Raw genomic sequence first — 15342 nt, forward strand, 5'->3', positions numbered from 1 at the left:
GATTTTATGGTTACGAAGCATGCGTGACCAAACAGCAGATCTGAATTACGGTCCGTTACTGAAATGACTTTACTAACGTGTCCAACTTCACGTAAGAAATTTTTAACAAAGGCGATGGATACAGACCGTCCAGTGGCTTTACGTAACGGAGTGAAAGAAACAAATTTTGAAGTAAGTTCAACAGCGACTAGAACGTACGAAAATCGATTAGATGTTCTAACAAGCGGTCCCAAGAGATCAACAGCAGCAAATTCTTTTAATTTAGTAGGAATGATAGGAAACAATGGAGCACGATGCGAGACAGTAGATGGTTTCGCCTTTTGACAAAGTTTACAAATAGACAAGACTCTTCGAAATCACTTTTCCATATTGTTAAAATAACAAGTCGTTCGAAGAACATGAAAACATTTTCGTGGACCAAAATGTGCATAGCTGAAATGAATGTACCAAATGAGCTTATTAACAAAATCGTCTGGAATGCAAAGTACCCATAGCTTGTCATCAACAGAGCATCGTTTGAACAGTATGTTGTTTCTAACCAGATGATAATGCCGAATCTGTGTTTGTGTCTTTTCATGCCATGTACTTTTGATGTCTTTCCAAATCGGATCTTTATCTGGTTCATGAGCAATGTCCTTTAAAGATGTGGTGATGAAGTTTTCAAAGGCAACTTTCCGAATGTAAAGAATACTGAAATTTTTATCGAGGTTGCTTTTTGTGTTACTTTTCTCAAGCCCAGCCGGTGCGCGTGACAGTGCGTCCGCTACAATGTTCTCCTTGCCGGGAATGTAGACTATTGTGAAGTGGAATTCGTGCAGAAACAATGCCCAACGTTTTAACCTGTCATGATTTAATTTTGAAGACATAATAAATTGTAATGAACGATGGTCACTGTATACTTTTACGTGCCTACCATGAAGAAAGAAACGAAATTGGTTAAATGCCCAAACGACAGCTAAAGCTTCTAATTCAGTAACGGAATAATTTTTTTCAGATTTTGCTTGCACTCGGCTAGCAAAAGGAATGGTTTTCTGAACGGTTGTGTCATTTTCTATGGCTTCTTGAAATAAATGGGCACCAAGACCGACTTTAGAAGAATCCGTGCTAAGGCAGAAATCTTGTGACAGATCTGGATGAGCTAATATTGGCGCGTTAAGTAGCGATTCTTTCAAAGAATTGAATTCCAAGTGTGTTTGTTCGTCCCAGTTCCAAATAGTATTTTTTCCAGTGAGAGAACAAAGTTTTGGTGTAACTAGAATTTGCATATTCAGAAAACGACGGTAAAAATTTACGAGACCTAGAAAACTGTGGACTTGTTTTTTTCTCGATGGAACTGGAATGGCTCTGATTGCTTCTAACTTTTCAGGATCCGGCTGAATGCATTCAGAAGAAATAATACGTCCCAAAAACTTCACTTTTGTCCTACCGAATTCAGACTTTTCCAAGTTAACTGTAATTCCAGATTCTGCAAAAATATGTAACACGCTGTTGAGGATGCGATTATGTTGTTCCCATGAGGCTTCTGCTATCAGAATATCGTCCACATATAAGGTGATGTGACGTTTTAAGAGCTCAGGTAATATGGAATTTAGCCCGCGAATGAATGCTGCCGAGGAAATGTTCATACGATCATATCGTCTGTCGTCATGTCGGTAGATTCCATAGTTTCTTTCTTGTCGGTCACTTGGTGCAGAATTTCTCTCTGAATCGTAACTGCGCGCTGGACCGTGGCGTCTAAAGTTATTCTCTCTCCCTTGATAGTAATTATTTTGGTTCCCATATTGTTTGTTTTTCTGATTGTCTCTGTGATAGTCATTACTACGGAAATGCGATCTTTCTCTGTAACTATTATTACTCCGCCAGTGGTTGTCATATTGGTGGTGTCTGTTTTGGTCACGATTTGCGTTGTAAGAATAGACTTGTCGTGTCCAGTTATTGTTTCAGTCGTCACGGAATTGTGACGGATGTGAACTGTAGTGATTGTTGTGTTCCTGTTTTCGCATCCCGCGACTGTCTGTGTCAATTTCTAATTCTTGTAAGAGTCCCTGAAAAGCTTCAATGTCGTCTTTGCAACGGCCTGCCAAAATAATATGCCGTAAATGTTCAGGCAATTTGATTAGGCAAATGCGGATGAGTTCTGACGGGATGTATGGGTTTGAAAGATACTGATTCACACGTAACATGTCTTCAAAATATTTCACAAGACTTGAAAATTCAGATTGTTCGAAATTTTTCATCATTATGATGCCATGTTTTACTCGGTCTTGTGTGGCTTGAGACCAATATGCAGAGAGGAAGGCATGGTAAAATTCTCCTTCACTGTGGCAATCGTGAGTGACGGATCGCATTCTTACAGCTGGTTCATCCTCCAAGTAGCGACACATACCTGTAAATTCTAATCTGTGTTCTAATGACCAGTTGGGGGTGGGGGGGGGACAATGAGAGAATTGATGAAGCCACGCTTGTGGATGAATGTCGTTGCCAGAATTCTTAAATGTTTAGAATTTACGTGTGGTAATGAACAGCTTATAGTCAAAATCATCGTGTCAGCGGGTAGCATGTCGGTCATTGTTACGTCATTTCGGCGGTTCCAACTCAAAATTCGGTGAACTTTGCCAATTTCTTTCTAATCTCCAAAGTTCCCTGTGTTATTATTTTGTGGCAGTTCCGTATTTTTATGTCCCTCTTCCCGTATTGGTGTGCGAGAGTCCCCTGAAATACGTAATTGTTGTATTACCTGTGTCAGCTGATCTTGTACTTCCCGGATTTCTCTTTGGTGTTGCATATTAATTTCATTTTGATTTTGTTTGAATTTCCTAATTTGTTCCAACTCTTCTGTGTCATTAAAGACTACCGGTTTCGTGTCATTCAGATTATCATCTACCTTCGTAGATAAATTATTTAGCTGATCCGAAAGTTCAACTACTTTCTCTGATAATGAACTAATGTCCCCCAAGTGTCTTTCTGAACCAATTTTCGGAGTATCTACTGTCTCCTTTAAGTTTTCTTGAGTTTTTGCAAGTTGTGTAACCGAATCGGTAGATGCAACTGAGTCAATTTTAGCTTGCAAAGTCTCATGATTTTCATGAACAATTGTTTGCAGTTCTTTTATGGCTGCTTCGTGCTTCTGTAATGCATTTTCATGCCGCGAAAAAATAGCTTTCAAATGCTCACAAATTTGTGTTTTTACGTCATTACAGACTTTTTGACATTTCGATTCGATTTTATGTAATTCAGTAGTTAAATCTTCACGTGTTTGTTCAAGCGTATGTTCCACTGGTCTAACTTTTGAAGCTTTTGATCCATTGCGTCTAACTTTTGCTGTGTTTGTCTCAGATTTTGTTCCATTGTGTCAAACTTTTGAAGCTTTTGCTGTGTTTTTCTCTGATTTTGTTCCAGTGTGTCTAACTTTTGCTGTGTTTGTCTCTGATTATGTTCCATTGTGTCTAACTTTTGAAGATTTTGTTCCATTGTATCTAACTTTTGAAGCTTTTGTCCCATTTGTTTCTGATTATGTTCCATTTGTGGCATTAATTGCAATAATAATGTATTAGGGTCTGGAATCTGTTTTTCTATGCTATTTGGCAGTGCATTTTCACCGGCAACATTTACATTTTGACAGGCAGAAAATGTGTCTTGACTCATTTGAGAAAACGGTGAGGACCCATAACCTAAGTCAACACTATTTGCAATATTGTGTTCTGTCATTTCAGATTCCTGAGGCGAGCTGTTGCCGACTGATCGATCGATAATTGTCCCTGTTCACTACTTGTTTCATCGTCTACACCATTATTTGCCGCCCGCTCCCTTTCCCTATGCACAATTACCAAATTACTACTTCGAATGTCTGTTAATTCACTACACAGTGGTGCTGATAAGCGACGCTCGTCGTCACTATTATTTCTCAGTTTACTTTGGAGCCTAGTGTTACGTTTTTCACACGCCATTATTGTCACAATATTTCACATGGTAACACATAAAAGCACAATTTGAAGAGCAATAATAAGAGAACACATTAACATAGCACTGAAAATAATATCTAGTTAATTGCAAGCGAAGCTGCGAAATACTTGGTGCAAATCTACATGCATGCCACAACTGTTTTACTGTACAACAATGAAAGACTGCAACTACAAAGGAAATTCTCTCTATGATTGTGGGCTAGCAATAAACAAAGGCTACACTAACTACACAAACTACAAGAAAAAATCAGAAGATTCCAGTGAGGTATCCTGGCAGGGTCGCCATATGAAACGTCCCCTTAGAAAAATTATACACGACTGTGTTTAAACTGACACACAATATTTTTGGCGCAACGCAATCTGACTTCCAAAAATCCCTACTAAAGAATGGCCCTGACTAACATTAACCTATATGTTTCACAAATCACTTACCTCACAAAAATCTTCGTTACTCGAACTACTGCAATACAGCAACACCACTACTGCCAGCTAACTAAAACATTCAAACTACGGACGTCACTAACTACTGATAGTCACAGTTAGCAAATGAAAGATTTTAATAGAGAACAAACAATGTAATTACCTTAATAGTCATAATATATACATACATATATATATATATATATATATATATATATATATATATATATATACATATATGACACTAATTCTTACAAATTTCAAAACGCCGCCATCTCTCTCCCCACGTCCACCACTGCTGGGGGCTCACCTCCAACTGCGCAACGCTACGCGCTTTTAGCATCCAGTTGCCGCTGCCCAACACTACAATGCCAGACAACAATGCAAACCAGCCACAGACTGCACACGGCACAGCCAGTGATTTTCATACAGAGCACTACGTGGCGGCGGCGTAACCAATAAAAAAACCTAAACAGTCTACTTACAATTTGCCACCCAAACACTTCCTGAGGACGCTACATGTAATAAATCGCAGCTTATCGGTTTAATGACATGATGCTGCTCAATTGAAGTCCGCTAGGGGCACCCGGTTCCATGGTGTAGTGGTTAGCATTCTCGACATTGAATCCAGCGATCCGAATTCGAGTCTCGGTGGAACCTGACTCTGTGTTTTGCGATCGTTTCTAGAAATGTGTACGAGGTGGTAGTTGGAATTGTATATCCAGAATTTTAGCTAGGATCATGTAATGCAAATTGTTAATAGCAGTCCACACGTGAATAGAGAACGGTCCAAATGCTTATGGTTTTGCTACTAGGATTAATAACGGAACGTAAGGGGTTCAACTGCGAGAAGACGACCTCAGCTGCTTGTCCCAGCACCTCTCCGTTTTGGTTGCTGCAAGCGCGTGCATTTAACAAACGTGCATGCGATGTACTAGTTCCTGGGGAACGAATCGAATATTTGTACGTGTCAGTCTTTAGATATAGAAATAAGTAATCGAAGATGGCTTAATCCTGCTTCGTAGATTGCTTTCCACAAGACGCACTTGCCAGTATCATTGGCCGGTGGCCCGACATGCAGTTTGTCCTGTTGCATGGCTTACTTCCAGAGACTCGCTAGTTTATCGTAGTGCTTGGTTGTCGAGAAAGTGAAAAGTAGGGCCTGTCCGGGATTTGATCCTGGGACCTCCTGTACCCAAAGCAGGAATCACACCCCTAGGCCAACAGGCTGCACAACGAAGCAGGTGTGCACCCCGCCACCTACTGATATCTTGCCGCACTTGCTAGTTGCAGCATGCAATATGGACCATATTCTTAAAGAGGTTTCTTAATCCGACACCAACAACATGAGCTGTGCTCAGGACCAGTGTATGTGAAGGCTGAAAGAGCTGCTTGAGTTGTGTGACAGTATGTCGATCGTGTGAAGTTCAAATGTTATCGTGTCACGCACTATCCGCCAACTACGTAGCGTTGTGTGACAGCACGCACTTTTCGACAGTACTCTGTGTCCATAGCTGTTTTCATAGCTAAGCTGCTTCCAGCACAAAGAATCCACCATACGAAAGTGGCTGTTCCGCGATTTTGATTACCTGACCCTTAGACATCATTTCATGTACGAATACTGGCAAGAATTCTCGCTACATTCCAAGTTGCTCCCTCCACTTTCAGCCTACTTGGATGCTTCATTAGCACGCAAACACTTCCTGAGGACGCTACATGTAATAAATCGCAGCTTATAGGTTTAATGTCATGATGCTGCTCAATTCCAGTCCGCGAGGGGCACCCGGTTCCATGGGGTAATGGTTAGCACTCTGCACTTTGAATCCAGCGATCCGAGTTCAAGTCTCGGTGGAACCTGAATCTGTGTTTTGCGATCGTTTCTAGAAATGTGTACGAGCTGGTAGTTGGAATTGTATATCCAGAATTTTAGCTAGGATCATGTAATGCAAATTGTTAATAGCAGTCAACACGTGAATGGGGAACGCTCCAAATGCTTATGCTTTTGCTACTAGGATTAATAACGGAACGTAAGGGGTTCAACTGCGAGAAGACGACCTCAGCTGAGGGTCCCAGTATCTCTCCGTTTTGGGTGCTGCATGCGCGTGCATTTAACAAACGTGCATGCGATGTACTAGTTCTTGGGAAACGAATAGAATCGTTATACGTGTCAGTCTTTAGGTATAGATATAAGTAAACGAACACGGCTTAATCCGGCTTCGTAGATTGCTTTCCACAAGACGCACTTGCCAATATCATTGGCAGGTGGCCCGACATGCAGTTTGTCCTGTTGCATGGCTTACTTTCAGAGACTCGCTAGTTTATCGTAATGCTTGGTTGTCGCGAAAGTGAAAAGTAGGGCATGTCCGGGATTTGAACCCGCGACCTCCTGCACCCAAAGCAGGAATCATACCCCTAGACCAACAGGCCGCACAACGAAGCAGGTGTGCACCCCGCCACCTACTGATATCTTGCCGCACTTGCTAGTTGCAGCATCCAATATGGACCATATTCTCAAAGAGGTTTCTTAATCCGACACCAACAACATGAGCTGTGCTGAGGACCAGTGTATGTGAAGGCTGAAAGAGCTGCTTGAGTTGTGTGACAGTATGTCGATCGTGTGAAGTGCAAATGTTATCGTGTCACGCACCATCCGCCCACTACGTAGCGTTGTGTGACAGCACGCACTTTTCGACAGTACTCTGTGTCCATAGCTGTTTTCATAGCTAGGCTGCTTCCAGCACAAAGCATCCACCATACGAAAGTGGCTGTTCCGCGATTTTGATTACCTGACCCTTAGACATCATTTCATGTACGAATACTGGCAAGAATTCTCGCTACATTCCAAGTTGCTCCCTCCACTTTCAGCCTACTTGGTTGCTTCCTTAGCCACGCAAACACTTCCTGAGGACGCTCCATGTAATAAATCGCAGCTTATAGGTTTAATCCTCCCCCCATGAACCATGGACCTTGCCGTTGGTGGGGAGGCTTGCGTGCCTCAGCGATACAGATGGCCGTACCGTAGGTACAACCACAATGGAGGGGTATCTGTTAAGAGGCCAGACAAACGTGTGGTTCCTGAAGAGGGGCAGCAGCCTTTTCAGTAGTTGCAGGGGCAACAGTCTGGATGATTGACTGATCTGGCCTTGCAACATTAACCAAAACGGCCTTGCTGTGCTGGTACTGCGAACGGCTGAAGGCAAGGGGAAACTACAGCCGTAATTTTTCCCGAGGACATGCAGCTTTACTGTATGATTAAATGATGATGGCATCCTCTTGGGTAAAATATTCCGGAGGTAAAATAGTCCCCCATTCGGATCTCCGGGCGGGGACTACTCAGGAGGATGTCGTTATCAGGAGAAAGAAAACTGGCGTTCTACGGATCGGAGCGTGGAATGTCAGATCCCTTAATCGGGCAGGTAGGTTAGAAAATTTAAAAAGGGAAATGGATAGGTTAAAGTTAGATATAGTGGGAATTAGTGAAGTTCGGTGGCAGGAGGAACAAGACTTCTGGTCAGGTGACTACAGGGTTATAAACACAAAATCAAATAGGGGTAATGCAGGAGTAGGTTTAATAATGAATAGGAAAATAGGAATGCGGGTAAGCTACTACAAACAGCATAGTGAACGCATTATTGTGGCCAAGATAGATACGAAGGCCACACCTACTACAGTAGTACAAGTTTATATGCCAACTAGCTCTGCAGATGACGAAGAAATTGAAGAAATGTACGATGAAATAAAAGAAGTTATTCAGATAGTGAAGGGAGACGAAAATTTAATAGTAATGGGTGACTGGAATTCGAGTGTAGGAAAAGGGAGAGAAGGAAACATAATAGGTGAATATGGATTGGGGCTAAGAAATGAAAGAGGAAGCCGCCTAATAGAATTTTGCACAGAGCACAACTTAATCATAGCTAACACTTGGTTTAAGAATCATGAAAGAAGGTTGTATACGTGGAAGAACCCTGGAGATACTAAAAGGTATCAGATAGATTATATAATGGTAAGACAGAGATTTAGGAACCAGGTTTTAAGTTGTAAGACATTTCCAGGGGCAGATGTGGACTCTGACCACAATCTATTGGTTATGACCTGTAGATTAAAACTGAAGAAACTGCAAAAAGGTGGGAAATTAAGGAGATGGGACCTGGATAAACTGAAAGAACCAGAGGTTGTACAGAGTTTCAGAGAGAGCATAAGGGAACAATTAACAGGAATAGGGGAAAGAAATACAGTAGAAGAAGAATGGGTAGCTCTGAGGGATGTAGTAGTGAAGGCAGCAGAGGATAAAGTAGGTACAAAGACGAGGGCTGCTAGAAATCCTTGGGTAACAGAAGAAATATTGAATTTAATTGATGAAAGGAGAAAATATAAAAATGCAGTAAATGAAGCAGGCAAAAAGGAATACAAACGTCTCAAAAATGAGATCGACAGGAAGTGCAAAATGGCTAAACAGGGATGGCTAGAGGACAAATGTAAGGATGTAGAAGCTTATCTCACTAGGGGTAAGATAGATACTGCCTACAGGAAAATTAAAGAGACCTTTGGAGAGAAGAGAACCACGTGTATGAATATCAAGAGCTCAGATGGCAGCCCAGTTCTAAGCAAAGAAGGGAAGGCAGAAAGGTGGAAGGAGTATATAGAAGGTTTATACAAGGGCGATGTACTTGAGGACAATATTATGGAAATAGAAGAGGATGTAGATGAAGACGAAATGGGAGATACGATACTGCGTGAAGAGTTTGACAGAGCACTGAAAGACCTGAGTCGAAACAAGGCCCCCGGAGTAGACAACATTCCATTAGAACTACTGACGGCCTTGGGAGAGCCAGTCATGACAAAACTCTACCAGCTGGTGAGCAAGATGTATGAGACAGGCGAAATACCCTCAGACTTCAAGAAGAATATAATAATTCCAATCCCAAAGAAAGCAGGTGTTGACAGATGTGAAAATTACCGAACTATCAGTTTAATAAGCCACGGCTGCAAAATACTAACGCGAATTCTTTACAGACGAATGGAAAAACTGGTAGATGCAGACCTCGGGGAGGATCAGTTTGGATTCCGTCGAAATGTTGGAACACGTGAGGCAATACTGACCTTACGACTTATCTTAGAAGAAAGATTAAGAAAAGGCAAACCTACGTTTCTAGCATTTGTAGACTTAGAGAAAGCTTTTGACAATGTTGACTGGAATACTCTTTTGCAAATTCTAAAGGTGGCAGGGGTAAAATACAGGGAGCGAAAGGCTATTTATAATTTGTACAGAAACCAGATGGCAGTAATAAGAGTCGAGGGGCATGAAAGGGAAGCAGTGGTTGGGAAAGGAGTGAGACAGGGTTGTAGCCTCTCCCCGATGTTATTCAATCTGTATATTGAGCAAGCAGTAAAGGAAACAAAAGAAAAATTTGGAGTAGGTATTAAAATTCATGGAGACGAAGTAAAAACCTTGAGGTTCGCCGATGACATTGTAATTCTGTCAGAGATGGCAAAGGACTTGGAAGAGCAGTTGAACGGAATGGACAGTGTCTTGAAAGGAGGATATAAGATGAACATTAACAAAAGCAAAACGAGGATAATGGAATGTAGTCAAATTAAATCGGGTGATGCTGAGGGAATTAGATTAGGAAATGAGACACCTAAAGTAGTAAAGGAGTTTTGCTATTTAGGAAGTAAAATAACTGATGATGGTCGAAGTAGAGAGGATATAAAATGTAGACTGGAAATGGCAAGGAAAGCGTTTCTGAAGAAGAGAAATTTGTTAACATCGAATATAGAATTATGTATCAGGAAGTCGTTTCTGAAAGTATTTGTTTGGAGTGTAGCCATGTATGGAAGTGAAACATGGACGATAACTAGTTTGGACAAGAAGAGAATAGAAGCTTTCGAAATGTGGTGCTACAGAAGAATACTGAAGATAAGGTGGATAGATCACGTAACTAATGAGGAGGTATTGAATAGGATTGGGGAGAAGAGAAGTTTGTGGCACAACTTGACTAGAAGAAGGGATCGGTTGGTAGGACATGTTTTGAGGCATCAAGGGATCACAAATTTAGCATTGGAGGGCAGCGTGGAGGGTAAAAATCGTAGAGGGAGTCCGAGAGATGAGTACACTAAGCAGATTCAGAAGGATGTAGGTTGCAGTAGGTACTGGGAGATGAAGCAGCTTGCACAGGACAGAGTAGCATGGAGAGCTGCATCAAACCAGTCTCAGGACTGAAGACAACAACAACAACAACAACAATAGGTTTAATGTCATGATGCTGCTCAATTCCAGTCCGCGAGGGGCACCCGGTTCCATGGTGTAATGGTTAGCACTCTGGTTTTTGAATCCAGCGATCCGAGTTCGAGTCTCGGTGGAACCTGAATCTGAGTTTTGCGATCGTTTCTAGAAATGTGTACGAGCTGGTAGTTGGAATTGTATATCCAGAATTTTAGCTAGGATCATGTAATGCAAATTGTTAATAGCAGTCCACACGTGAATGGGGAACGCTCCAAATGCTTATGCTTTTGCTACTAGGATTAATAACGGAACGTAAGGGGTTCAACTGCGAGAAGACGACCTCAGCTGAGGGTCCCAGTATCTCTCCGTTTTGGGTGCTGCATGCGCGTGCATTTAACAAACGTGCATGCGATGTACTAGTTCTTGGGAAACGAATAGAATCGTTATACGTGTCAGTCTTTAGGTATAGATATAAGTAAACGAACATGGCTTAATCCTGCTTCGTAGATTGCTTTCCACAAGACGCACTTGCCAGTATCATTGGCCGGTGGCCCGACATGCAGTTTGTCCTGTTGCATGGCTTACTTCCAGAGACTCGCTAGTTTATCGTAATGCTTGGTTGTCGCGAAAGTGAAAAGAAGGGCCTGTCCGGGATTTGAACCCAGGAGCTCCTGCCCCCAAAGCAGGAATCATACCCCTAGACCAACAGGCCGTACAACGAAGCAGGTGTGCACCCCGCCACCTACTGATATCTTGCCGCACTTGCTAGTTGCAGCATCCAATATGGACCATATTCTCAAAGAGGTTTCTTAATCCGACACCAAAAACATGAGCTGTGCTCAGGACCAGTGTATGTGAAGGCTGAAAGAGCTGCTTGAGTTGTGTGACAGTATGTCGATCGTGTGAAGAGCAAATGTTATCGTGTCACGCACCATCCGCCCACTACGTAGCGTTGTGTGGCAGCACGCACTTTTCGACAGTACTCTGTGTCCATAGCTATTTCATAGCTAGGCTGCTTCCAGCACAAAGCATCCACCATACAAAAGTGGCTGTTCCGCGATTTTGATTAACTGACCCTTAGACATCATTTCATGTACGAATACTGGCAAGAATTCTCGCTACATTCCAAGTTGCTCCCTCCACTTTCAGCCTACTTGGATGCTTCATTAGCACGCAAACACTTCCTGAGGACGCTACATGTAATAAATCGCAGCTTATAGGTTTAATGTCATGATGCTGCTCAATTCCAGTCCGCTAGGGGGCACCCGGTTGCTTGGTGTAATGGTTAGCACTCTGGACTTTGAATCCAGCGATCCGAGTTCGAGTCTCGGTGGAACTTGAATCTGTGTTTTGCGATCGTTTCTAGAAATGTGTACGAGCTGGTAGTTGGAATTGTATATCCAGAATTTTAGCTAGGATCATGTAATGCAAATTGTTAATAGCAGTCAACACGTGAATGGGGAACGCTCCAAATGCTTATGATTTTGCTACTAGTATTAATAACGGAACGTAAGGGGTTCAACTGCGAGAAGACGACCTCAGCTGAGGGTCCCAGTATTTCTCCGTTTTGGGTGCTGCATGCGCGTGCATTTAACAAACGTGCATGCGATGTACTAGTTCTTGGGAAACGAATAGAATCGTTATACGTGTCAGTCTTTCGGTATAGATATAAGTAAACGAACACGGCTTAATCCGGCTTCGTAGATTGCTTTCCACAAGACGCACTTGCCAGTATCATTGGCAGGTGGCCCGACATGCAGTTTGTCCTGTTGCATGGCTTACTTTCAGAGACTCACTAGTTTATCGTAGTGCTTGGTTGTCGCGAAAGTGAAAAGTAGGGCCTGTCAGGGATTTGAACCCGGTACCTCCTGCACCCCAAGCAGGAATCACACCCCTAGACCAACAGGCCGCACAACGAAGCAGGTGTGCACCCCGCCACCTACTGATATCTTGCCGCACTTGCTAGTAGCAGCATCCAATATGGTCCATATTCTCAAAGAGGTTTCTTAATCCGACACCAACAACATGAGCTGTGCTGAGGACCAGTGTATGTGAAGGCTGAAAGAGCTGCTTGAGTTGTGTGACAGTATGTCGATCGTGTGAAGTGCAAATGTTATCGTGTCACGCACCATCCGCCCACTACGTAGCGTTGTGTGACAGCACGCACTTTTCGACAGTACTCTGTGTCCATAGCTGTTTTCATAGCTAGGCTGCTTCCAGCACAAAGCATCCACCATACGAAAGTGGCTGTTCCGCGATTTTGATTACCTGACCCTTAGACATCATTTCATGTACGAATACTGGCAAGAATTCTCGCTACATTCCAAGTTGCTCCCTCCACTTTCAGCCTACTTGGTTGCTTCCTTAGCCACGCAAACACTTCCTGAGGACGCTCCATGTAATAAATCGCAGCTTATAGGTTTAATCCTCCCCCCATGAACCATGGACCTTGCCGTTGGTGGGGAGGCTTGCGTGCCTCAGCGATACAGATGGCCGTACCGTAGGTACAACCACAACGGAGGGGTATCTGTTGAGAGGCCAGACAAACGTGTGGTTCCTGAAGAGGGGCAGCAGCCTTTTCAGTAGTTGCAGGGGCAACAGTCTGGATGATTGACTGATCTGGCCTTGCAACATTAACCAAAACGGCCTTGCTGTGCTGGTACTGCGAACGGCTGAAGGCAAGGGGAAACTACAGCCGTAATTTTTCCCGAGGACATGCAGCTTTACTGTATGATTAAATGATGATGGCATCCTCTTGGGTAAAATATTCCGGAGGTAAAATAGTCCCCCATTCGGATCTCCGGGCGGGGACTACTCAGGAGGATGTCGTTATCAGGAGAAAGAAAACTGGCGTTCTACGGATCGGAGCGTGGAATGTCAGATCCCTTAATCGGGCAGGTAGGTTAGAAAATTTAAAAAGGGAAATGGATAGGTTAAAGTTAGATATAGTGGGAATTAGTGAAGTTCGGTGGCAGGAGGAACAAGACTTCTGGTCAGGTGACTACAGGGTTATAAACACAAAATCAAATAGGGGTAATGCAGGAGTAGGTTTAATAATGAATAGGAAAATAGGAATGCGGGTAAGCTACTACAAACAGCATAGTGAACGCATTATTGTGGCCAAGATAGATACGAAGGCCACACCTACTACAGTAGTACAAGTTTATATGCCAACTAGCTCTGCAGATGACGAAGAAATTGAAGAAATGTACGATGTAATAAAAGAAGTTATTCAGATAGTGAAGGGAGACGAAAATTTAATAGTAATGGGTGACTGGAATTCGAGTGTAGGAAAAGGGAGAGAAGGAAACATAATAGGTGAATATGGATTGGGGCTAAGAAATGAAAGAGGAAGCCGCCTAATAGAATTTTGCACAGAGCACAACTTAATCATAGCTAACACTTGGTTTAAGAATCATGAAAGAAGGTTGTATACGTGGAAGAACCCTGGAGATACTAAAAGGTATCAGATAGATTATATAATGGTAAGATAGAGATATAGATACTGCCTACAGGAAAATTAAAGAGACCTTTGGAGAGAAGAGAACCACGTGTATGAATATCAAGAGCTCAGATGGCAGCCCAGTTCTAAGCAAAGAAGGGAAGGCAGAAAGGTGGAAGGAGTATATAGAAGGTTTATACAAGGGCGATGTACTTGAGGACAATATTATGGAAATAGAAGAGGATGTAGATGAAGATGAAATGGGAGATACGATACTGCGTGAAGAGTTTGACAGAGTACTGAAAGACCTGAGTCGAAACAAGGCCCCCGGAGTAGACAACATTCCATTAGAACTACTGACGGCCTTGGGAGAGCCAGTCATGACAAAACTCTACCAGCTGGTGAGCAAGATGTATGAGACAGGCGAAATACCCTCAGACTTCAAGAAGAATATAATAATTCCAATCCCAAAGAAAGCAGGTGTTGACAGATGTGAAAATTACCGAACTATCAGTTTAATAAGCCACGGCTGCAAAATACTAACGCGAATTCTTTACAGACGAATGGAAAAACTGGTAGATGCAGACCTCGGGGAGGATCAGTTTGGATTCCGTCGAAATGTTGGAACACGTGAGGCAATACTGACCTTACGACTTATCTTAGAAGAAAGATTAAGAAAAGGCAAACCTACGTTTCTAGCATTTGTAGACTTAGAGAAAGCTTTTGACAATGTTGACTGGAATACTCTTTTGCAAATTCTAAAGGTGGCAGGGGTAAAATACAGGGAGCGAAAGGCTATTTATAATTTGTACAGAAACCAGATGGCAGTAATAAGAGTCGAGGGGCATGAAAGGGAAGCAGTGGTTGGGAAAGGAGTGAGACAGGGTTGTAGCCTCTCCCCGATGTTATTCAATCTGTATATTGAGCAAGCAGTAAAGGAAACAAAAGAAAAATTTGGAGTAGGTATTAAAATTCATGGAGACGAAGTAAAAACCTTGAGGTTCGCCGATGACATTGTAATTCTGTCAGAGACGGCAAAGGACTTGGAAGAGCCGTTGAACGGAATGGACAGTGTCTTGAAAGGAGGATATAAGATGAACATTAACAAAAGCAAAACGAGGATAATGGAATGTAGTCAAATTAAATCGGGTGATGCTGAGGGAATTAGATTAGGAAATGAGACACCTAAAGTAGTAAAGGAGTTTTGCTATTTAGGAAGTAAAATAACTGATGATGGTCGAAGTAGAGAGGATATAAAATGTAGACTGGCAATGGCAAGGAAAGCGTTTCTGAAG

The 15342-nt window shown here is 42.5% G+C and overlaps 2 non-coding genes across 2 annotated transcripts; one reads left to right on the forward strand and one right to left on the reverse strand.

Moving 5' to 3' along the window:
• Positions 1–6737: 6737 nt before the first annotated feature.
• Positions 6738–6809, reverse strand: Trnap-ugg (transfer RNA proline (anticodon UGG)). The gene has a single exon. It is a non-coding gene; the product is annotated as a tRNA-Pro (tRNA).
• Positions 6810–10675: 3866 nt separating this feature from the next.
• Trnaq-uug (transfer RNA glutamine (anticodon UUG)) lies at positions 10676–10747 on the forward strand. The gene has a single exon. It is a non-coding gene; the product is annotated as a tRNA-Gln (tRNA).
• Positions 10748–15342: the final 4595 nt, after the last annotated feature.

The sequence above is a fragment of the Schistocerca gregaria genome, chromosome 2 (assembly GCF_023897955.1).
Source record: "Schistocerca gregaria isolate iqSchGreg1 chromosome 2, iqSchGreg1.2, whole genome shotgun sequence".
Lineage (NCBI taxonomy): Eukaryota > Metazoa > Arthropoda > Insecta > Orthoptera > Acrididae > Schistocerca > Schistocerca gregaria.